This window comes from Dreissena polymorpha, chromosome 11 (assembly GCF_020536995.1).
Source record: "Dreissena polymorpha isolate Duluth1 chromosome 11, UMN_Dpol_1.0, whole genome shotgun sequence".
NCBI lineage: Eukaryota > Metazoa > Mollusca > Bivalvia > Myida > Dreissenidae > Dreissena > Dreissena polymorpha.
Window position 1 is genome coordinate 56621187 of NC_068365.1, and position 24841 is coordinate 56646027.

Genomic DNA, 24841 nt, shown 5'->3' on the forward strand with positions numbered 1-24841 from the left:
AATGCCTTTGATCTATAATCTGTTTTTTTCTATTTTATTCCAGCTTTTTATTAAATTCCATATCTTTTCACGGAATTCCATATAATTCTATGGAATTCCACGGCATTCTATGGAATTCCATGGCGTTCTATGGAATTCCACGGCGTTCTATGGAATTCCACGGCGTTCTATGGAATTCCACGGCATTCTATGGAATTCCACGGCATTCTATGGAATTCCACGGCATTCTATGGATTTCCACGGCATTATATGGAATGCCACGGAATTCTATGGAATTCCACGGCATTTTATGGAATTCCATCCCATATCAAGTCCCTCTTCTGTTTTTTTTTCACTTTTCCATTGATTGCATGGAATCGGATGGAAAGTTAGTGCCAATACTCCACGGAATTCCATCTAACGATTTCCATAGAATTCCATATGATTCCACGGCAGATCTACAGACGGGAAACCACCTTGCCAAAAACCCACAAAAACTTACTGAGCAGGTTATTGTTTGCCAAAACCTAGCGAGTGTGCGTTTCATTGTCCATATGCTTATAAATTTAATAATTAGAATGAATTATCTTAAATGTATTTTTTTTAGATATATAAACTCAAGAAACTTACATAATTTTTGCGCCACATTACAAGTTTATTTGAATTTGTGTCACTCCTAAGATTTTCCCACGGCCTCCGAATGTCTCTCTTACCCTCTGAAAGTGTTTGTGTTTAGAAATTATTTATAACGTTATTTTTAATAAATAAATCTATTTCAGACTATAAAATACTGTTCTAGCTGTTGATATGTCCCCTTTATAGTTAAAACTGAGATAACTTGTGAGTAAATAGTTGTAAATGGTTGTATATATTTCCAAGTTTGGAAAGTTATGTAGATCTCAAATGTGCTTTCATGTCCATAGTGCTTATATATTTAATAATAAGAACGAATTATCTTTGATGTCATTTTAGGTTTTTTCATATAAACTCGAAAAACTTACATAATTTGTGCGCCACATTACAAGTTTGGCAAGAAAAAATCTTTAACAATATTAAAAACCATGTGAGGATTGAGAAAGATTAAAAAAAAAACTATTTTGCTATTTGACAATTTGGTAAGCCTACATGTATGTCTTTGTCTTTCAACATATTTTATTTGCCATTGTTATTTATTGTGATATTGTTTGAAAAAATTGTATATTGACATGTTTTTTTTCAATGCATTCTTTGTATGGAACAATGTAAACCAAAAAGTATAGGGACAGGGGGAAGCAGTTGCAGAGGAAAGCGGAAAAGCTTTTAAGCACCCATAGAATGGCCTTAACTACTTGTTTATTTTAAAATGATTTATGTGAATAAATGTGTTTATTTCAAAGTTTATTTGCTGTTGTTCTCTCAGATCATATTTAAACCGGCCACTTTTCATATCCAAATGAATGTTTTTTTAATAGACATTTTCAAAGATACACTTAAGTGCACTTTATACACTAAAAAAACACTTGAGCGTTTTTTTTTCTTCAAAAAATACACTAGAGCGTATTTAAAAAAAAAATACACTTGAGCGTATTTTTTTCCCCAAATTTTGCAAAAAATACACTAGAGCGTATTTTTTTCAAAAAATACACAAGAGCGTATTTAAGTGTATTTTTTCATGTTTTCCTAAGTAAATTAAAACGCTTAAAATACGCTTCAAGTGTACTTTTTGGGGAACAAAAAAAAAACGGTAAGCGAATTAATACACTTAAATACACTTAAGCGTATTAATTCACTTAAAAACACTAAAGTACACTTTAAAATACACACAAAAGTGCATTTATACACTAAAAAAGTGTATTATTTGAACAGAAAAATGCACTTGTTTAGTTAAATGCGCTTTAAAGCGCATGTTATTGGCACCATATTTTTTTCAGCAAAAAATACGGTGCCAATAACATGCGCTTTAATGCGCATTAAAAGCGCATTAAATGCGCATTTAGTGCACTTTTTCGAGAAGGGGAGCTGAAGCCATTCATTCTAAAGTCCACGTTTATACCAGACTTTCATGAATATTGGACATTTGATGATAAAAAATTAATAATAATAGAAATGTATTCCCCAAGACATTTCAAGAATGCTATAAATATGTTTGTATATGATCATTACAATTATTATTCAATACAAGAACACATATTTTCCATTAAAGAGGATTGAATTGCTAGGGGTGTAGCAAATACTGCTTGAACAGGTATCAGCATAAAATTGTCAGTAAGTAGTCTTAATATTTTTCAGATTATTATACAAAAACAATATCAGACAGAATATGTCTTGTAAACACAAAAGCATTTTATAGCCGAAGCATTTTTAGTTATAGAACGATCCAAATCTCAATTTTCAATTATTCGTGTAACCATTATAAGCAATCACCATTTTGGTATAAAAAAGGATCCAGATTGTTCTGAGACAGAGGTTGGGGGGGGGGGGAGGGGAGGGGGGTAATAGTCCCCTGTGGTGAAACTGGAAGGGGAATAACCTAGAAACGACACAACAATTGAAGCCATTTTTTACAACACACTTCAACATAGTTCCAATTGCACAGTAAAAATATCGTTAGAAAAAATATTCTGAGCATGGTTCTTGATGATTGATGATAAAAAGACTACCAGAATGTTCACTAGCTTTTTTCTTTAATGCAATCATGGGAATCCTGTGATTTTAAAGTAAACAAGATGTGTTTGTGAAACACAATGTCCCCCTATATGATGTTTGACCTTGTAGGATGACCTTGACCTTGACCCTTCACCACTCAAAATGTGCAGCTCCATGAGATACACATGCATTTCAAATATAAAATTGCTAGCTTCAATATTGCAGAAGTGACATTACATGAGCAATTTTGACCCATATATTTGACCTTGAAGGATGACCTTGACCTTTCACCACTCAAAATGTGCAGCTCCATGAGATACACATGCATGCCAAATATCAAGTTGCTATCTTCAATATTGCAAAAGTATTCATAAAATTAGCGATTTGGGCCACATATATTTGACCTCTGACCTTGAAGGATGACCTTGACCATTCACCACTCAAAATGTGCAGCTTCATGAGATACACATGCATGCCAAATATCAAGTTGCTATCTTCAATATTGCAAAAGTACTCATGAAATGAGCGATTTTGGCCACATATATTTGACATCTGACCTTGAAGGATGACCTTGACCTTGACCTTTCACCACTCAAATTGTGCAGCTCCATGAGATACACATGCATGCCAAATATCAAGTTGCTATCTTGAATATTGAAATACTGCAAAAGTGTACATTAAATGAGTGATTTTGACCCATATATTTGACCTTTGACCTTGAAGGATGACCTTGACCTTTCACCACTAAAAATGTGCAGCTCCATGAGATGCATATGCATGCCAAATATCAAGTTCCTATCTTCAATATTGCAAAAGTTGCAAATGTTAAAGTTGGCGCAAACCAACCAACCAACAGACCAACAGACAGGGCAAAAACAATATGTCCCCCACTACTATAGTGGGGGACATAAAAAACTTGGAGAAATACAATATTTAAGACAAAAACTAAATCAATCTAGCCCCAATCCTGATCACAAGTCCTCCACAAATAAATTAAAATAAGTAAATTCGTTGAATTCATGCCCCCTGCCATTGATACCTGTACACCTGTGAAGATTTATGTTGATATCTTAAAAAAAGTATATAGTTTCTGAGATATATTCCTAACAAAATCTTGTGATAGACGGACAGACAGACGGAAAACACCATTTCTATATCCCTCCGCCTTTGGTTGGGTACAAAAAGATACGCCCAAAAGTTTTGAAATGTAAAGCACTTAGGGATTTTCACTAGAGGAATATGCACTATAACATGGTATATTCATCAAAGCTCACACTTCTCAATATTTTCATCTTCATCACTGACAGATGTTCATCATTCAAGATCCTGGTAAGCCCTTTATTTCAATGTAATTCCTCTGTAATGCAGTATGCATCTCCATGAAAAATCTCACCATATGTTTCTGTGAGGAGAATACACACCAGATCTCATTGAGGTTTACATATTCTACAAACAAAAATGGCCATAATGGCCCTAAAGCGCTCACCTGTGTTCAAGGTACACCAATTGTTAAAGACTTCCTCTGGTGACCTAGTTTTTAACCCCACTTGACCCTGATTCAACCAAAGCCTAAATATTGTCAAGATAACTAATCTGATCATGTTTCATCAAGATTGAGTTATAAACATTGCTTCCAAAAGAGGGAATAAAGTTTTCCTATGATTTGACATTGTGACCTAAGTTTATGGATGAGTACACTCGAACAAAATACAATCTAAGCCATGATATTGTCAAGATAACCATTCCAACCCATTTCCATCAAGATTGCATAAGGTAAGGCTACTAGGGTGGCAACAAGATTTTCAAAGTTTTTACCTGGTGACCTTATTTTGTGTCTCAAATAACCCAGATTAAACTTAGCCTAGCTATTGTCGAAATAAATATATTGAGATAGTTTAAAAAGATTAAGTAATACATTAGGCTTCAAGAGTAGCAAAAAGGTTTAAATAAAAATTTGGCTTGGTGACCTAGATTTTCATCACACATGACCCAGATACCGACTTGCAATAGCTTTTGTCAAGATAAACATTCTTAACAAGTTTCATCAAGATTTAGCTAACAATAGCTCATCTCATCATTTTCTTATCAGTGAGATAAAAAAAGCCCATAATATAAGGCCACGACTTTTTTTTTTATTGGTTTACAAAAATTATTTTGAAAATGGTCCATCGGGCGGTCGAAAAAAAAAAAAAAAAAAAAAACATTGGAAAAATAAGTTAATACTAATAACATCAGAACAAAGACATCATATCTTTTATAACCTTAACACAGAGACGAAAAATCAAATTATGCAATGAAACACATCTATATCTTCAAATGAAATGAGTCACCTAAAAGCACCTTTTGTAACATCAGGCAATTTTAAACACTCCATTAAATGACATGCGTTCTTCTCCCATTAAAACGAAAAACTGCGCTTCATTTCCGTAATTCGATGCGCACCATTACGCAATGCGATGCCCGTTGCATAAATCTTATATAAGATAAACTACTCATACACAAAGTATGTGTTTGCTCTTATTGGACTTATGACATCGTCCATGAAAAAAAATCGAGGTAGATCGATCCCCGCGTCGTCGCGGTAAAGTTGTTGTTGTCATGAAAACTCGTTGATTTACAAAGCAAAACGTCTTATTTGAACTGACGCGAATTAATACAATCATATTTGTCAACTTGGCTTTTGCTTTATTTTGATAATTTAATCCAAAGTTTAATGTTAGTGTAGCGTAATTGCGTATCGTTCGTGGAAAAGACACAGTAACCAACAAAGTTCATTTCTGATTTCTTTGCGTTTTATTTCTGCTTATTAACACAACACAACGTTTCCAAAATGTTTGTCAAATACAAGATACATGCGAAGCCCGCAACGGGCCCATCCCGCGAAAGCCAGCAATAATGCGACTTGTATATTCGGCCGTTTAAGTAAGACTGTCTATAAATATAGATATAAACAACGAAAGCTTTGATAATTGTTATGTGTACAATTCTGATTGGCTGTGTAACGTCACGTGTCTACATGTACAATTCTGATTGGCCGTTTGTTAAGTCACGTGTCTGCAACCTAAATATACGTATGCAACGGACACCTAACGAATACATACGGAAATGACCGAAGATTGGCACATACGGTAAGCAAATATTCGTGTCCGGTAATTATAACCCGAGGCTAAAGATTTGTTGATCCAGATGGCTGCCTATTTAAGATTGTATGAAATGTGGTACAAATTTCGATCATTATATATATCCAACAATGCCCCAAATGTGCGTTTTGTGTGCGTTATGTTACACAACTTTCCCCCTTAATTTGATTTTTTTATATTTGATGATTTAAAAAAATCTTTTAAAATTTTACTATTGAATTACTAATTAAATAACAAAAACTACATTCATATAAATACACTCAAATGATGGAAAATATGAAGATAACAATATGATTTCCTTGATAAGCATCTCTGCTGGAATAAATAACATTAGTAATTGTTATACAATTTAAATGTCAATCAAAATGTTGTGCAGAACATCATCTGTTGATCGTTGGCCATCTGTACATCTGGTGTCGTCCATGTTGTCTTGAAGTTGTAGCTCGCGGCGAATACGATGTTTCATTGAAGTCATTGCCGCCGTCATGAAGATAAGTCGATTGTAGGTTCGTCTGTGGCGATTGGAATGCGTTTGTTGATTCTGCTCTGCTTTCCGATGTTTAACTTGCGTCGTCGATTGTCGTTTCCGTTGTATTCATCGTTGTTGATGTTTTCGTTGTCGTTTGTACTTTTGTTGATGGCCCCAGCGTCTTCATTTCTCTCGGGACATTAAGATCTTCTATTGGCCATAATGCTCACGAGGTATTAACTATAGCAGTGTTCTCCTTGATGTCTTAGGCCTCGGAAGTATCATTCCAAATGCGTTATCTACGCACGTCAAACAGTTGAACGGCTGCATCTACTCTATAGTGTTAAACGTCACAAGTATTGTGTCCAGTGTTGCGTCACTTGTTGTCCTTCGAAATCTTCTGGCGTTGGTCTTCTTTTAGCGATAGAACCAGGTATTCACTTTGAGAGTAAACGCCGTGATGTTCCATTCTAATTATGTTGTTTGTTTCTTCTATTGGTTGTGGAAGGCGTTGTCTCGCGAAGTCGCTCTTCTTCGGCGTTGTCTTCAAATCTCGATATTTTTATCTGCGTCGTGGTGATACAAGTATCAGTTGTTCAAAATCATGGCAAACATTTTATAAATATCCCCTTAGTTATTGTTAAATATCGTCATGACAACTTACTGTGATATCTTATTCAAAAAAATAAATTCTTTACAACGAAAAAATATTAGTCAATTCCTCGAAACATACTTCTGATAAGTACATGACAGTTTGACATCTGACAAGCCATTTACTTAATATGACTTGTGTACCGCCTTAGGCATAATCATTTTACACACGTGCAGCCAGTAAATTTTTGACAGGCGCGCGCCACTTTTTTGACCTAGAGTAATGGGTTATGATAGACGTACCTGTTCATATCATGGTTTCATAAACCTCATCTTTATCACTATAGTTTTGCCGTTGGGCATAGATTTATTGACATGTTTGACCTGTGCACTTGTAAAAATGCGCAAATACGACAAGGCAGACTTTTATATATATGCATTCATAAAATAAGAACACGTATCGGTATACTTCAAAATTCAGGTCTTTGCTCCTAATCGAACTACTCAAATAATTCTTATGCGACATCGCATCTTCTGTCCATAGCGTAATTTGCTTCGATGGCACAGGGATAGATTCTCTTACTCATGAGGACGCTAAGGTTATCAGAACCTCGGGCTCGGTATGTCCGAACGCTGATCAGTCAGCCGTGCTCATAAAATATAATTGTAAACCTTAAACAATTATATTAGAAATTTAATGCGTACATATCGTTATATTTTAACTGCGCTATACGCGTCAGATCGCATTAAATTCTTACTTAAAATTACTCAAGACCTTCAATATTACCGATATCCTACATATATTTGCAATCAACACAATGACGTATATACATATTTACATAATATTTTTTTAAGTGTCTGCCCTTTTCATGTTCGCAATTACCATTACTGTTCTTATTTCCTATTTCTTTCTTTTACAATTCTGAAACTATTTTTAAATTTTCCAATAATTTTATTTATTCGTCCTCTTTAATTTTCTTTATCATTCTAATAAACAAAACCCGCCTTATTTTCTTTATTAAAATAATAAACAAAACTGTTTTGAATACTCTTATTTTTCTCGTACATTTTAATTTAATGAAAATTTACAAACATTCTAACAATTTAAAATGTATTGGTATGCAAAAAAACCCATATGTCCGTACATAATTCTATATTCTAACAATACCAAAAATATATATAAAAATTCTTTAAATACTCTCTGTGTGTACACCTTTAATTTAATGATTTCCATAACTCATAAAAATAATGTAAAACTCAAATATCTCTTTTTATTCTCAATTCACCGTTATTTATAAAAATGTACCGATAAATGTAAAATTGGCACGATTTTGATATTTGCAAAATTTCTTCGTACATGATTAATTATTTCTTTAAACACTTAACTTCGTAAAATTCTTTAAAACGATTCTGAAAAAGTTCGTTGTCATGACGCCTTTTACTTTCATTTTCTACTTTATAAATGCTGAAATTCCCTCTCCAAGTTTGCCATAATTTTTTTAAACAACTGACCTGAATTCATGTCGCGTTGTGGTTGTGATGTTTTCATTTTTTCGGCACGTGATCGCACTTGTGATCGTACTTCGGTCGTATCCATGGTACACGGCTCCATAAAATGTACTGTGTAGCGTAATTGCGTATCGTTCGTGGAAAAGACACAGTAACCAACAAAGTTCATTTCTGATTTCTTTGCGTTTTATTTCTGCTTATTAACACAACACAACGTTTCCAAAATGTTTGTCAAATACAAGATACATGCGAAGCCCGCAACGGGCCCATCCCGCGAAAGCCAGCAATAATGCGACTTGTATATTCGGCCGTTTAAGTAAGACTGTCTATAAATATAGATATAAACAACGAAAGCTTTGATAATTGTTATGTGTACAATTCTGATTGGCTGTGTAACGTCACATGTCTACATGTACAATTCTGATTGGCCGTTTGTTAAGTCACGTGTCTGCAACCTAAATATACGTATGCAACGGACACCTAACGAATACATACGGAAATGACCGAAGATTGGCACATACGGTAAGCAAATATTCGTGTCCGGTAATTATAACCCGAGGCTAAAGATTTGTTGATCCAGATGGCTGCCTATTTAAGATTGTATGAAATGTGGTACAAATTTCGATCATTATATATATCCAACAATGCCCCAAATGTGCGTTTTGTGTGCGTTATGTTACATTAGCAAGTGTTTTTACTGGAATTGTAAACAAGGAGCCATGCAGTTAAAGTCTTACGAAAATGTGCAGTCTGTGTGAATTGACAGTTTGACGTCATCAAAGGAAAGCCGCTTGCTGTCTGAAGCAATAAAGCGACAAATTTCGCGCCGACAAAATTGGCTTCCTTTGTCTAGCAATCAACATGCCGAACCAATCGTGCGTTTGTTTCTCAATTGCAATCCTCCAATTTAATTATAATTATAGCACTTGCATAGCTCCGCCTTCGAATCTTTTGCAGAGAACGGAGGCGGAGTTTAACGGATAATTGAGCTAGTGTTTTACGCAAGTTGAGTTCCGATTTGCCGAAATTACTCGGCCCTGAGCATTAAAACGACAAATACATTTATCAATGATTTTCCGAGATATACCGATTTGTTCCGATTTCCAAACTTTCTGTACAGTTCCTATAAACTATGGCGGACGTGTTTACAAAATTCCTAAACACATATATCGTAAATAATGGCAGTGTTTTATTGGATTATTTATACTAATTATCAAATTGCAAGGTAATACTTTTTTATCTACTATAATATCGGGTTTGTTTAATATAATAAACATGTTAAACAATATAGTTGCGTCACAGACTCGGAAATAAATTTTGATGCGGTCGACATTTTACTGACGCTGATTTTCCTATTGTCTGTAATTAAATAATTTTTGAGAAGTGCCCATAAAAGGACTGGTACATACTGTGTCACATTGAAAAATATCCCGATCTCTGTAATATATGTAAACCAATCGTTGATTGTACTTACTTGATTTTATTCGCAACCGTACTCAAACCGGATCGTTTTTTTTTCTCGTTTCGCTCGTTTTTCAGTGCGGTCGGGAATAAAATATATATAAAAAAGACGATTTTCCGATTTTATTTTTTTTCCCATTTTCCAAAAATTAGGGTCGGCGGTTTTGTAAACCAAGAAATATAAAAGTCGTGGCCTAAAGGTGTGCAAGTTAACAAGTTGAGACCTCTAGCAGCAAAACTTTCCTTCACATCCCAGGCAAATTAACAAATGTTATTTTTTGTTAATAAGGGACTATAACTGCATTCATGTCCCCCCCCCTCCCCCCCCTATAAAGATTAATAAAAATAATGAAACAAGCGATGTGTTTGTGATACACTATGTCCCCATATATTTGACCTTTGACCTTCAAGGATGACCTTGACCTTTCACCACTCAAAATGTGCAGCTCCATGAGATACACATGCATGCCAAATATGAAGTTGCTATCTTCAATATTGCAAAAGTTATGGCAAATGTTAAAGTTGGAGCAAACAAACACACAAACCTACCAACAGACAGTGCACAAACAATATGTCCCCCACTATAGTGGTGGGGGACATATAAAGATTTTAAACAAGAGCTGTCAGAGGACAGCACGCTCGACTATTCGAGTGCTTGACAGTATAACGTAAGCCATGATGGGGAAATTGTTCATATTCAATAATTTATTAGACGATCTTTCAAAAATAAAAAAAAATAAAAATATATTTATTTATTTTTTGGGAGGGGGGGGGGGTAGGGGGGTTGAGAGGGGGGTATAATGTGGGGTGTGGTCATTTATGAGAAAATCTTTCAAAAATAAAAAAAGGGAAAAACATTTATTTTTTTTTGGGGGGGGAGGTTGGGGGGTTAAGAGGGGGGTATAATATGGGGTGTGGTCATTTATTAGATGATCTTTCAAAAATAACAAAAGGAAAAAAAATAAATATTTTTTTTGGGGGGGGGGTGGGGAGGGCAGGGATAATGGGTTGGGGCGTGGGTTATGTTTGTGTGGAATCCATTGTGGTATTCAGGTAAGTGTTGTTTTGTCAAAATATAAATAAAATCTGATCATAAATAAAGAAGTTATGGCAATTTAAGCAAAATGTTCAATTATCTAAGTATAAAAGGGGTCATAATTCTGTCAAAATGCTTGATATAGTGGTCTGCTCTTGTTTATAGGTTGGGGTCATGTTGGTTAACAAGTATGCAAAGTATGAAAGCAATATGTCAAGGGACATGGGAAATATTTGGGGTAGTACGCAAACTTTAACATAGATTTATCAATAATATGCATATTTTAAGTATAAAAGGGTCAATAATTATGTCAAAATGCTTGATACGGTTGTCTGCTCTTGTTTTAAGGTTGGGGTCATGTTGGTAAACAAGTATGCAAAATATAAAAGCAATATGTCAAAGGACATAGGAAATATTTGGGGTAGTATGCAAACTTTAACATAGATTTATCAATAATATGCATATTCTAAGCATAAAAGGGGCAATAATTCTGTCAAAATGCTTGATACAGTTGTCTGCTCTTGTTTATAGGTTGGGGTCATGATGGTAAACAAGTATGCAAAATATGAAAGCAATATGTCAAGGGAAATTGAAAACATTTGGGGTAGTACGCAAACTTTAACATTTATACGCAAACGCCAATAGAAACGGATACGGGAATGCCGACGCCGGGGTGAATAGGATAGCTCCACTATATATATTTCATATATAATAGTCGAGCTAATAAAAATGGGTACAGTCCAACCCTCTTAAGCAGCCAGTCAAGTGAAACGGCCAAATTGGCTGCTTTATCGGGGTGGCCTCTTAAGAGGGGTTGGGCCATAGGGAGTCTAGAGTGGATGAGTGCATGGCCAACTGTTCAATTTTTGTATAAACAAAATGGTAAATATGTGTACAATGTACTAAACAATGTATAGACTCAAAATAATTGTATTTCATTCTTTCTAAAATCAGCTATAAAACAACATTTTCATTCAAAACACAATGTCCCCCTATATGACGTTTGACCTTGAAGGATGACCTTGACCTTGACCCTTCACCACTCAAAATGTGCAGCTCCATGAGATACACATGCATTTCAAAGATAAAATTGCTAGCTTCAATATTGCAGAAGTGACATTACATGAGCAATTTTGACCCATATATTTGACCTTGAAGGATGACCTCGACCTTGACCTTTCACCACTCAAAATGTGCAGCTCCATGAGATACACATGCTTGCCAAATATCAAGTTGCTATCTTCAATATTGCAAAAGTATTCATAAAATAAGCGATTTGTGCCACATATATTTGACCTCTGACCTTGAAGGATGACCTTGACCTTTCACCACTCAAAATGTGCAGCTCCATGAGATACACATGCATGCCCAATATCAAGTTGCTATCTTCAAGATTGCAAAAGTATTAATAAAATAAGCGATTCGGGCCACATATATTTGACCTCTGACCTTATAGGATGACCTTGACCTTGACCTTTCACCACTCAAAAAGTGCAGCTCCATGAGATGCACATGCATGCCAAATATCAAGTTGCTATCTTCAATATTGCAAAAGTATTCATAAAATGAGCGATTTTGGCCACATATATTTGACCTCTGACCTTGAAGGATGACCTTGACCTTGACCTTTCACCGCTCAAAATGTGCAGCTCCATGAGATACACATGCATGCCAAATATCAAGTTGCTATATTCAATATGGCAAAAGTTATTGCAAAATGTTAAAGTTGGCGCAAACCAACCAACAAACAGACCAACCAACAAACAGGGCAAAAACAATATGTCCCCCACTACTATAGTGGGGGACATAAAAATATTCTATTCATCTTTCTAATCATCATCAATATCATAATCAGATTCAAGTCAATGAAAAAGAATCATTCTCATGATTTGTTGTTTACACAATGCGCTTTGTATGGCCCAGATGCACTTAAGACGGGAACAGTTGTGAATCAGTTATGCGTGAATAACTCTTGGTCACTATCAATTGATAATTTAATTGGTTTATTGCCGTTTTATGGCTTTGTAAAACATAACGCACGAATTGGTCCCGACAGTGATCTCCTACACGATAAAATCGTGGCCAGTTACTTAAGAGACTGATAATAGCAACCAGGTGTAATCCTCCTGGTAATCGTGCTTTTCATGCATAATATTATAAAAACATTTTTTAGCAGGGGTTTTATAAAAATTAATATTGAAATCATTGTTAATATAAAACAAATATAAATGCTTTGTTCAATTCCCAAATGAGAATAATAATTTGTAATCCGATTGTTTTATGTTAACGAGACTTTTACAAATTCTAGCATCAAAAAAGTCCTCATGTATTTCCTTTGTCCCGACAAAAGCGAGTGAAAATTATGCATCGATGTACAATTTCACGCCATACCCATGGAAAGCCAGCGTGTATTGATTTTTGGATAAAAACTTTTTAGCAAAGAGAACATGTACATCAGTTGATTTCATTTAAAAGTTTCGTTGTTCTTTATAACTTTTAATTAGCCGATAATTGTAATAAATTTGTGCATGAAATAGTATGATTCAACAGCTACAAATAATAAATTATAAATTAAGAATCTCTTTTCCAGTAATAATAGATGATATTCGCACGTGCGGAAACAAAAATATCAAACGGTCGCATATTGCTTTTCACCCGATAATCTGCCGCTAATTAATTGCAATTTGCAAACTGGCTGTCAAAATGTTTATCACACATCACACTTCAGTACTACAAAGCCTAAACCGCAGACTGGAAGTACGTATCAATTTTTTCGCCGTTGCGTCGGTGTAATTTTGCCAATCTACATGACTGACTTACTCGCGCATGACCACTCATATGGGGGAAATTTAACATTTGGGATGCAAAATTGCTGGCCGCTGGCCGGAGAAAAGGGGTTACCGCTAAAGAGGGGTGCATTATATAGTGTTTATTGACGGTCGAGGCACAGACCGGCTGCCTTTACGGGGCGACCGGCGATGAGGGGTGACCGGAAGTAGGGGTTGGACTGTATTGAATAATCAAGTAATGCTAATGTAAAACTGATGGACTTTATTACAAAGTTTCCTCTTATTGTTTTATTGTTTTCATAATGTTGGAGTTCTGAAAAGTTTAACAATCACTATTTTGATATTAATTTCATTACAATCAATTTTGAAAATTATGTGTTTCATAATAGCACACAACATTCAGGACTTGAGTATGGCTATTTCGTGCTATAATGAGTAACAAAAATTCTGAAAAACCAAACTTGCTCACACTCGTTTTATAATGAAAACAAACATGCACATTAAAAGAAAGAAGCAATTACTTTTATGGCTAGTTATTCAAGTTTTAAGATGCAAATATTATACCCAACTTAATTGAAATTGTCACTTAACAGGCAGTGATCAATATCTGGTTTTCAATTATTGGTTTAACTTTTGAAGAACAAACCAGATGAACAGGAAGAATCACCATGTGGTGTATGTATATGTTGGACATAAAGTTGACCAGATCTGTATTCAAAGTGAATGCAGTCCACCCTGAACCATTAAGATAATTTTTCTAACTGCACCATGCTTTCATCTGATCATAAAAATAAGTCTGCTTTGCGAACTAAATTATATATGGGTATTTTGTTGGTTTTGGTTGATTCGTGATTTTAAATTGCAATTGTTATCTGACAAAATAATATGCACCACAAGTGAAAAAAAGTATTTTTCTTTAATCAGGAATGAAATTATTTTCTTTATTCATTAATGAAATAAAGCATGACTATTTCATGTGTGAGAATAAAATGAACAAGGGCTGTTTGTAAAACATGCTTGCCCCCATATGGGCTGTCAGTTGTAGTGGCAGCTATTGTGTGAATACATTTTTTGGCACTGTGACCTTGACCTTTGACCTAGTGACCTGAAAATCAATACGGGTCATCTGTGAGTCATGATCAATGTACCTATGAAGTTTCATGATCCTAGGTGTATGCGCTCTTGAGTTATCATCCGGAAACCATTTTACTGTGTCAAGTCACCGTGACCTTGACCTTTGACCTAGTTACCTGAAAATCTGTAGGGGTCATCTGCGAGTCATGATCAATGTACCGATGAAGTTTCATGATCATAGGTGTAAGCATTCTTGAGTTACCATCCAGAAACCATTTTACTATTTCGGGTCACCGTGACCTTGACCTTTGACCTAGTGAACTGAAAATCAATAGGGGTCATCTGCGAGTCATGATCAATGTACCTATGAAGTTTCATGATCCTAGGCGTAAGCATGCTTGAGTTATCATCCGGAAACCATTTTACTATTTCGGGTCACCGTGACCTTGACCTTTGACCTAGTGACCTGAAAATCAATAGGGGTCATCTGCGAATCATGATCAATGTACCTATGAAGTTTCATGATCCTAGGCATAAGCATTCTTGAGTTATCATCCGGAAACCATTTTACTATTTCAGGTCACCGTAACCTTGACCTTTGACCTAGTGACCTGAAAATCCATAGGGGTCATCTGCGAGTCATGATCAATGTACCTATGAAGTTTCATGATCCTAGGCGTAAGCCTAGGCGTAAGTAGATTTTTCCGTCACAATTTTGTTACAGTTTCTCATAGCACCTTCAATATTTTTCTGATCTCTTACATATTTGGCATGTAGGTACCTTTCATGGACCTTTACTTTTTGATGAGGTTTGAGGTCACTGGGGTCAAGGTCACCGAGGCTTATAATAGATTTTTCTGTCACATTTTTTTTACAGTTTCTCATAGCGCCTTCCATATTTTACCGTTCTCTTACATATTTGGCATGTAGGTATCTTGCATGGACCTCTACCTTTTGATGAGGTTTGAGGTCACTGGGGTCAAGGTCAAAGTCACTGAGGCTTATAATAGTTTTTCTTTAGGTCACACTTTGGTTACAGTTTCTCATAGCGCCTTCAATATTAGATTGATCTCTTATATATTTGGGATGTAGGTACCTTGCATGGACCTCTACCTTTTTGATGAGGTTTGAGGTCACTGGGGTCAAGGCAAGGTCACTAAGGCTTATCATAGATTTTCTCAAGGTCACACTTTTTTCCACACAATTAAACCAAAAGCATCATTGGGGATCATCCATTACGTTTTATGGATATAGAACTCCATCCAAGCAATTGAAACATGTAACACTATAATGTAGAATTTATAATAGCTGAATCATTTTGACAAAACCTGTTTGATCATAAACTTATTTTAAAGCTAAAACATTTACATAACTTGAAACAAAATCATAATGTTGAAAAACTGCAGTGAAATTTTTGTGAATGATTATATTTCTAAAGTTTGCAAAATAGTATTTAAATCTAATTCTGATACAAGATATTTAAATCAAAGGGATATCTCAAAGTCAGCCGGTATAATCAGTGGACTGTAAGAACATAATAATTAAATTCCTACATTAATTGTTTATGAACAATTTACCTTAAAATTAAAATGTAAGAGACAGACATCTATTCCTTTTTATGGTGTCTACATTGCGCTCACTTATAAATAAATCAAGATTTCTGTAATTTTAAGACTTCTTTTTTTTAAGTTTGCAAATGTACAAAATAATTAAACATCGTTGACAATGGTGTAAAATAAAATGACATTTCAGTTTTAAAAGAATTCATGACATTTAACCATTTTGCTAGTTACCATAGCAACAGATCATTTAAAATAACATTAATCCTATGTAGAAGACTGATCCTACATGATTGTAAAACTTAATTTCGTCTTCAGAGATTAACGACCATGATATTCAAAGTTGACAACTAAACTTTAAGATTTTATGATAAAACAAATAACTTCTGTCAAGTGACCACACTTTATTTAGACAACATCACTAATTGCGCTTGATTTTTGATTCAAATTATCTACAATTATCACGAAACACACCAAAACAGGTATTTTTTACTTGTGTGGTCAGAATTAAATATTTATAATTGCAGTATATTGAAATCCTCAGGTGACGGTACTTAGTATTTGTGATCGCCTTTTGTCTGTTGAGCCAAACCAGAAAAAGGAATTATGACCTTTAAAAAATCAAATGTTAATATTATGCTTTGGTCAAACTGGGCTTAATGCATATGAAGAAAGTATAGTTCAAGATAAGACCAGTGTAGTTTTCATTAAAACGAAGTCTTTTCTAAATGAAAATCCATTCTAAGAAGAGAGCGTCATAACAGATAAGCAGCTGCAGACTGCACAGGCTGATCTGCCAGGATAGGTTACAGCACACACATTAAGCCCATGAGCTTTCACAGAGACCTGCTCATATATTGGAGGTAGCAGAAGCACATACTATGAGGCTAATTTTTCAATTCAGAATATACACTTCAACACCGTTATTTCGAACACCGATAATCCGAAGTCACCGTTATTTCGAAGTATTTTTCCGGTCCCGATTTTGGTTCTTCTTTGTTTAATGTAAAATTTCATTGTTAATCTGAACTTCGTTAAACCGAAGAAATCGTTAATTCGAAGTGATTCTGTCGGTCCCAACACTATAATTCGCACCTAATTATCAATCTTTAATCCGAAGTCAAAACTGCAAAATACTGAGCGTAATTTCACACCTTTGTCGTGGCGCGTCAAAAGCCGATAATTACACCTTTGTCGTCTGCGCGAACGCCGGTGTTCAGAGAGACATTGCGTATTATTAAAAAAAAAGGTTAATTAATTTCCGAAAATGTATTCATATGTATGTATGTCTGATAATTTGTGCTATTCGTTTTATTTAATATGTTCTGTAAATAGAGAAAAATAAAAACAAGAATAAGAATCGTTATATTCCCCCGTTTGTTACTTTCTTTTACCGTTTGTTACGGTTCTTTAATCCGTTAATTCATTTCCAAAAAATGTATTCGTCTGTATTTACATGTATGACAATTTGTGCTATTCCTTATATTTTATATGGTCTGATAATTTGAGATATTCGTTATATTTTATATGTTCAGATAATTAGCGCATATCCATTATATTTAATATGTTCTGTACTTAGAGAAAACATAAAAAGAAGAACAAGAATCGTTTTATTCCTTCGTTTGTTACAAGTAGAAATCTATTGCAATCTGACTAGTTTACTTTTTTTAAGTAAACAACTATTAATAGTAGCGTTTAACTGAACCATGCGAGTTCCACAACGTTTTATTATTACAGAATCCTCAGAAGTCGTCTGTCAAATGTTTATTTCGAATTATCGTTAAACCGAAGTTTTTTTAACGGTCCCGACGACTTCGAAATAACGGCGTTGAAGTGTATACAATTAACATGAATTTTGCTTAAACTGACCATGTGTGCGTATTACGATTTTCTGAGGTCCTTTCCAAAAACAAGAGGCTACATTTTGTGTCCATGCACACCTATATAATTAACTTACTAGACACACAAAAGTTGGGGTGAATTTTTAATTGTAGCACCAATTGCCAGCTTTTTTGTTGTTACTGGAAGTTTTTCCATTTTGGTGTGGTCTTGTGTTGTGGGGGTTGGGGGGGGGGGAGCAGGGGTACCCAGAGAAAACCACACATGTCCGGTATGGTGACCACCTACCAAACTCACATGCTGCCAGAAACGGGGCCGCTAGGTGAGAAGCCAGTGTACCAACCACTGTGATTAATGGACAGCCAATAACTGAGTGTACTGGACAAAATTCTCATAGTAGAAATTATAAGATGCCTAAAGCAGGTACTTGTTTTTTTGTAGTAAGGATCTTCATTATTTTATCTTTCTGTACACAATACAACAGAAACCAAACTGCTGTGTAAATCCACAAGACTGAACAAATCCTGCTTCCTGACCTCTTGTGTTGTTTTATTTTTTCCTCCTGTTTCAAAACAATTTGTGTTTATGAGAGGGGTAAGCCATTCATCATGGTTAATAGTTGGTAGCCATGGTTATATCACACCTGAAGGTTCTGTTGTTTGCTGCCGGCAGGCGGACCAAGATAACACTAATTGGACACCTGATATCAAGCCAGACTCTCTGCCAAATGTGCCAATCAGAAGGTTTTTTTATAATATATTTTTATAAATGCTTTCATGAGTGGCATAACATTTGGTTAAAAATAAATGAGTTTGATGACTAAAAATATTTACATACCTTCAAATGCCCTATGTGCCATATCATCAGACATGGTGAAAGACCGTCACAATTTACAGGCCAGACTGGCCCTGGGTTAAACCCCATGGTGAAATTTACATTGATCGGAAGATCCTTTGGAAAGAATGTGCATCATCGCATCGCCTGCCAAAAAAGGTAGCAAAAGGGAGACTACCTGATGTATTGACTTGAATACCAGGTTTTACCCTGCACAAGCTGGCCAACGTGAGGAGAACAGGAGTGGGAAAACCACACCCTGTCCTTGACCACGAAAAGCTGGATTTGTTTTGAGGTAAAACTATACAGGGTACTGGTTATTGCATTTTAAAGGCGTCATACTTCCGACCAGTCCACACAGCCAAATGAGACCACATATCTTGGTACATTTTCAAACAGTGTTTTCTACCAAACGTATTTTCTTTTAATTATTTATGAAAAGCGTTAAGTCACATGTCATCAGAGGATTACAATTGCAAAAATAAACAACCAAAAACAACAAGCAATTAAACTAGTTTTGATTTAAATTGATAATTTTTATAGCAACGAGATTACCATAACAGCAATATTCAACACTTACATTATAAAATATCTTTCAGGACCTGATCAAATGCGATCATGCACAAGACGCGCCGCGCAAAGGCCATGACAGTATAATAGTTGCAAAGAAGTTTGACCGGCTGATGGCAGACTTGGAGAGAAAGATGAGAGCCGCACTCAGCCGCCTCAAAGAAATGACAGGCCTTGATTGATTCTCATCTTTCTTATGTATATAGATGTTCCTGTGTATATACTGTACATGTTATTATTAGTATGCTATTATTTTTTGTTTATTTATAATCTAATTATGTTAATATTTATTTCATCAAATTATCATTGATATTTAATAACTCATGTATGTTAACAAATGTTGGTGTACATTAAAGTATAAAATTGAATTATCTTGTAATTATTTAAAATATACAAATATATTTGTATATAATTATTAGTTTTTATTGCGTATCTGAATTAAAAAAAAACTTTTAACAGCATATAACTGAATCAACTGTTAAGGCAAAAGATGCACCTTTAACGCACATGTGTTTTTTTGTGAGTGCGTTTTTGAGTGCCATTCATGTGCATAAATTGTGCGCTTTTATGTGGGTTAAAAGTGCGCTTTTAACTGAGTTCAATGTGCGCTTTTTATAAGACAGTATACCTATAAAAAGCGCACATTTAGCTCGCTTAAAGCACATTTTCAACCCCCAGAAAAGAGCACATTTAACACACATGTGGGCTTTTATGTGGGTTGTAACTGCGCTTTGAGCGAGCTAAATGTGCGCTTTTTATAGGTACTGACTTATAAAAAGTGCACGTTTAACCCACATAAAAACGAAAATTTTACACACATGTTTGTTTTTATGTGGGTGAAACTGCGCTTTAAGCGAGTTAATTGTGTGCTTTTTTATGAAAAAGCGCACATTTAACTCTCTGAAAAGCGCAGTTTTAACCCACTTTAAAGTGCACATTTTACACACATACATGGCAGTCAAAAACGAACTTATAAAAAGGCAAACATTTAACAAACTTAAAAGCGCACATTTACCTACATAAAGCGCACATGTCTTGTTTCTTCGTTTTCGTTAAAAAACTCACTCGGTAAGAAAAAGCGCACATAAAATGCAGTGCCAATACCACCACGTTTAACGCATGCAAAACGTACTTAAAACATACATTTTTTGAGAAGGGCACCAAGGCCAATTAACCTGATAAAGTAAACAAAAAATAATTGCAGGCTATAGTTTTATCCAATTAAAATACCAATCCAAGAAAAAAAGAGATGTATTCATAATAAAAATCCTTATAACATATACAGGGATCATTTTTTTTTCGGTTTTGTCGGTCCTAGACCGATTGGGGTCATGAAAGACCAATTAAAAATCCCAAACAGTTGGTCCGATTCTGTTTGCTATTAACATTTCCATGTCATGAAATCGATTACACAGTGTACATGCTAACACACCCTAATGACATTCTTATCTCGATTAGGTGTGATAAACCATTCGCTGCAGTCTCTAAACCGGTCAGGACCAGTTTATTGCACGTCAGACCAAGAATCAAAAACTTGTGTACATCGGATTAAAGACGCTTCCGAAAAGACGTGCTGAATGCACGCGCTGTAACTAAACAAAACATGCCGATACATTTTCCACCAGCGTAATAATCGGGTAATAACGTTATGAATGAAAGTTGCGGATCTGATCGACAGAACAGCGGAAAGTTATTTTTATGGGCGGAACTTCACATAAAGTAGTTCACAAGAAAAATAATATACATTGAATAAATCTTTAGTAAAACCGTGTTAGAATCGAAATAATTCGTGTACATTATACTTTGTTTTTGAATAACTCACGACCGGAAAATTAGATGCGTGGTTTCAAATGCTTCGCTCTCGTGATTAAATCCCTACGCATCTAAACTATCGGCCGTGGGTTATTTGACAACAAATTATTTCTTAATTATTTGGTTTGTTGTTTTCAGTAGCCAACCTACACACAGACATTTGTTTGGTTCAGTGCATGTTTGTAAGCTATTATCGAGTCGACAACAATTTAAAACATCGGTATAGACTTACACAGATTAATGATATTGACAGCGATGACAAGTCTGAAAAAACAGCACACGAAACAACAATCAAATACCAAATGATAAAACCAGTTGAGAAAACTCGTTCCGTTTAAAAAAAAATGCCTAAGGGAATTTTACTTGTACGTGTATTATACCACCTTCATGAATGGCAAAATCAATGGTATATATTTTAACGTAATTTGTCATGATTTCGGATATACATTTTCGGATACTTTTCCCCATTTATATCCGGACCGATTGATCAGGGCTTTAGATAATTTTTTGGGTAATTGGGTTTTTCACCCCCTGTTTTGACAACAATAGGGTTTTTGTAAATTCAATAGATTTTAGCAAAAAATTTAACCCCCTACTGTTGAGCTTAATTGGGTTTTTTCACCCCCGTTTTTTTTAAAACTCAATTGGGTAATTTAGGGAATGACATATATAATATAATAAAAATCTACTAAGATTACTATATTATCATGTGCATGTGAAAAATAAATATATCAACATTAGTTAGTTTTAATTTACTTTTTATGTTTGTGCATAATGTACATTTTATAACTCCACTTTCCATATCAATCACCAGCCACGGGTGTTTGTTTCGCCACTTTTTAAAAGTTTTTTCACTTACACTACCCATAACGTGTTTTTTTGGGTTTAACAACCTCATTCAAAATCTCCGATAATAACGGGCGAACTAAATTCTCGGGAGAAATGATCACATCTTTCAACAGATCGTTCAGCAAAGCAGCACAGAAGCTTTCGGTTTCCCCAATATTCTGGCGTAAATACCTGTCTTTGATGTTTGTTTGTGTGACGATTCTCTTTCTACGGCCACGAGTGGCCATTTTGATATTTTAAGAAAATGAAAGTAGAAATCGGACGGGTCTACGAATAATTACAGTAATTTACCCCAAAGGTTGATAACCGCTGGAAAGACTGCCTTCTTTTCTTCATAGGACAGCATATAAACTATTTGGTACTTTTTTGTATGGGAAATAACCAGTCTTAAAAAATACGCCCGGTGTTTGTAAGAATTGCGTTTCATGACGCAAGGTTTTTTACGGGAATTACGTTATTAAATTTATATTTGCGTTTTTGTACGCTTGATTTTGAATTTAATTACGTTTTTGGTTATTTTAATTGCGTAATAACGCACATACGCTTGTTATCTATAGCCCTGGATTGATGTTGCGGGAAAATATGATCCCTGAACATATATAAATGATAAACTAATGTTGGCTACGGACAACACATTTTCCTGTAAAGTTAGCCATAAGCTACTTTGATAAATAAGAAAGACAACTATATTTTAAGCTGGACAAAGGAACATATGTGGTTTATCTCCCTTATATTTTGGTATATGAAAAGCTCATTCCAGCTTAAATGCTTGACTATTGCAACCAAGTACATGCTAAATTAAATTGCATTCAAACCTGAACACCAAGGTAAAGGTGAGAGAAATAAAAATTATATTTCCATGGTTAAAATAAAATAAAGTTATGAGTCTACCCGATCTCAGGAATTTTCTAATAATTATATAAAAATTATTTAACACTTAAAATTGTCAAAACCAATATTAAATTGAATGCATAAAAATAAGTATTGCATTAACATCGCAACAACATGCATTCATAAAGAGGATTTTCTGTAAATTCTGGTATCATTGTTTTAAATGATTAATAATTGTGGAAACTTGTACATTCAAATCAAATTTTTGCGACGAAAATTCAAATAAATTCTACTTTATCCCTATTAACGATTTTCAGAATGGATTTTCAAAATGTTCAATTATATCGAAGCTTAGTAAATAGGATCGTTCTCTACCGATATTGATAATTTATTTCTCCAACAGCTGCTAAAATAGGCTATAATTTCCACCGCCCAGAATAATAATACCAATCTCACATTCTAAATCACCATTTATGGTGCCAAGTGATTAAAGCCAATGTCAAACAGAGAACTGCCGGAAACCCTAACCAGAAAATACAGCGGGGAATCTATCATTTACTAATATGATCAATAATACCCACCATACGACATAAATCAGCGCAGATTTGATGATGCTTGAACCTCAAGGCTTGCAGAAATATATGTCCTCTTACAATGCACAGTTCAATTACAGATTTACGGCAAAGCATGTAATTTCCCGCAGAACAAGATTGAAGCATACTGAGTGCCTTGTTTATTGGTAAAACCTATTGACCTGCTATTCTAAAAAGCCTTGTCTTCATGTTCAGTAACCATTTGAAACATCTGACAGTTCCGTTTAAAGCATTTTGGACTTTGATCCATTTGACTGCTTCTTCCAAGTATTTTAACCTAAAAAAGGGACTCATTGACAACAGTGCTATGTGAAAGAAATCTAAAATGGTGGTGAAGAAGAAAATTTTAAAATGATTTAAAAGATTAAAAGAGAAAATTTAAGCATGATTTGTTTCCGTGTAAATAATGAAATCTTAAACTATCACTGAAATGGCAAAATAATTTAACATGTTCAGTGCATACAAATTTGCAGTAAAAGAACTTAATAAGTTACATGCATCTATGCCTAACTCTCTGTATACAATATAAATAATTATCCTGTCACATGCCTTTAAATCAGCCCGATAACCAGGTAACCTAATATCCCAAAAGATATAAGGCTAGATGACCACGTGACCTCGAATATCCGTCAGTTGCTCCCCGCGCATGCGCATGCCTTTACTATTTCTATTAATAAAATATACTTTTTTTCTATTAATAAAATACCAAATACATGTAAATAACTGTTTAACATTATTATTTAAACAGCATAATTTCATCTTTGTGTATTGAATTAATAATGAGTAACTCAATTTTTGTGTTGTTTAACAAGATGGAAGCTAGCCTAAGCGCTTTGCATGACGTGACGTCACAATGTGTTTTTTTCGCGCGTGATGTTTCCCATATTAAATATTTAAACACAAAATACTCGAAAACTAGATATTTTAGAAACATTTCAACGAATATTGTAAATGTGACAGGATAAAAAGAATAATAGGTTGGTGACGTGGATGGAGAATGGTTATCTGGCTTGTCGGAGGATCTTATCGGGTTCGTCACCAACCTATTATCTCTATATAATCTACATGAACAATGGAGCCTCATTCTGGTAAACTAGATTTGTCCTAGATAAGCCTGCGCATTCTGCACAGCCTAATTAGGGATGACACTTTCGAAGTTTATACTAATTTACTTAAACAGTCTCTTCTTAGAGAAATTCCAGTTATGAGGTAAAGTGTCATCCCAGAATAGCCTGTGGAGACTGCACTGGCTCATTTAGGACATCACTTTACGCACATGCA

The 24841-nt window shown here is 34.8% G+C and overlaps 1 protein-coding gene across 2 annotated transcripts in view; it reads right to left on the minus strand.

Annotated features, from left to right (window-relative positions):
• The window catches only part of LOC127850937 (dystrophin-like), a 241431-nt gene that overhangs the window by 63591 nt on the left and 152999 nt on the right, over nt 1-24841 (minus strand). The window lies entirely within an intron of this gene.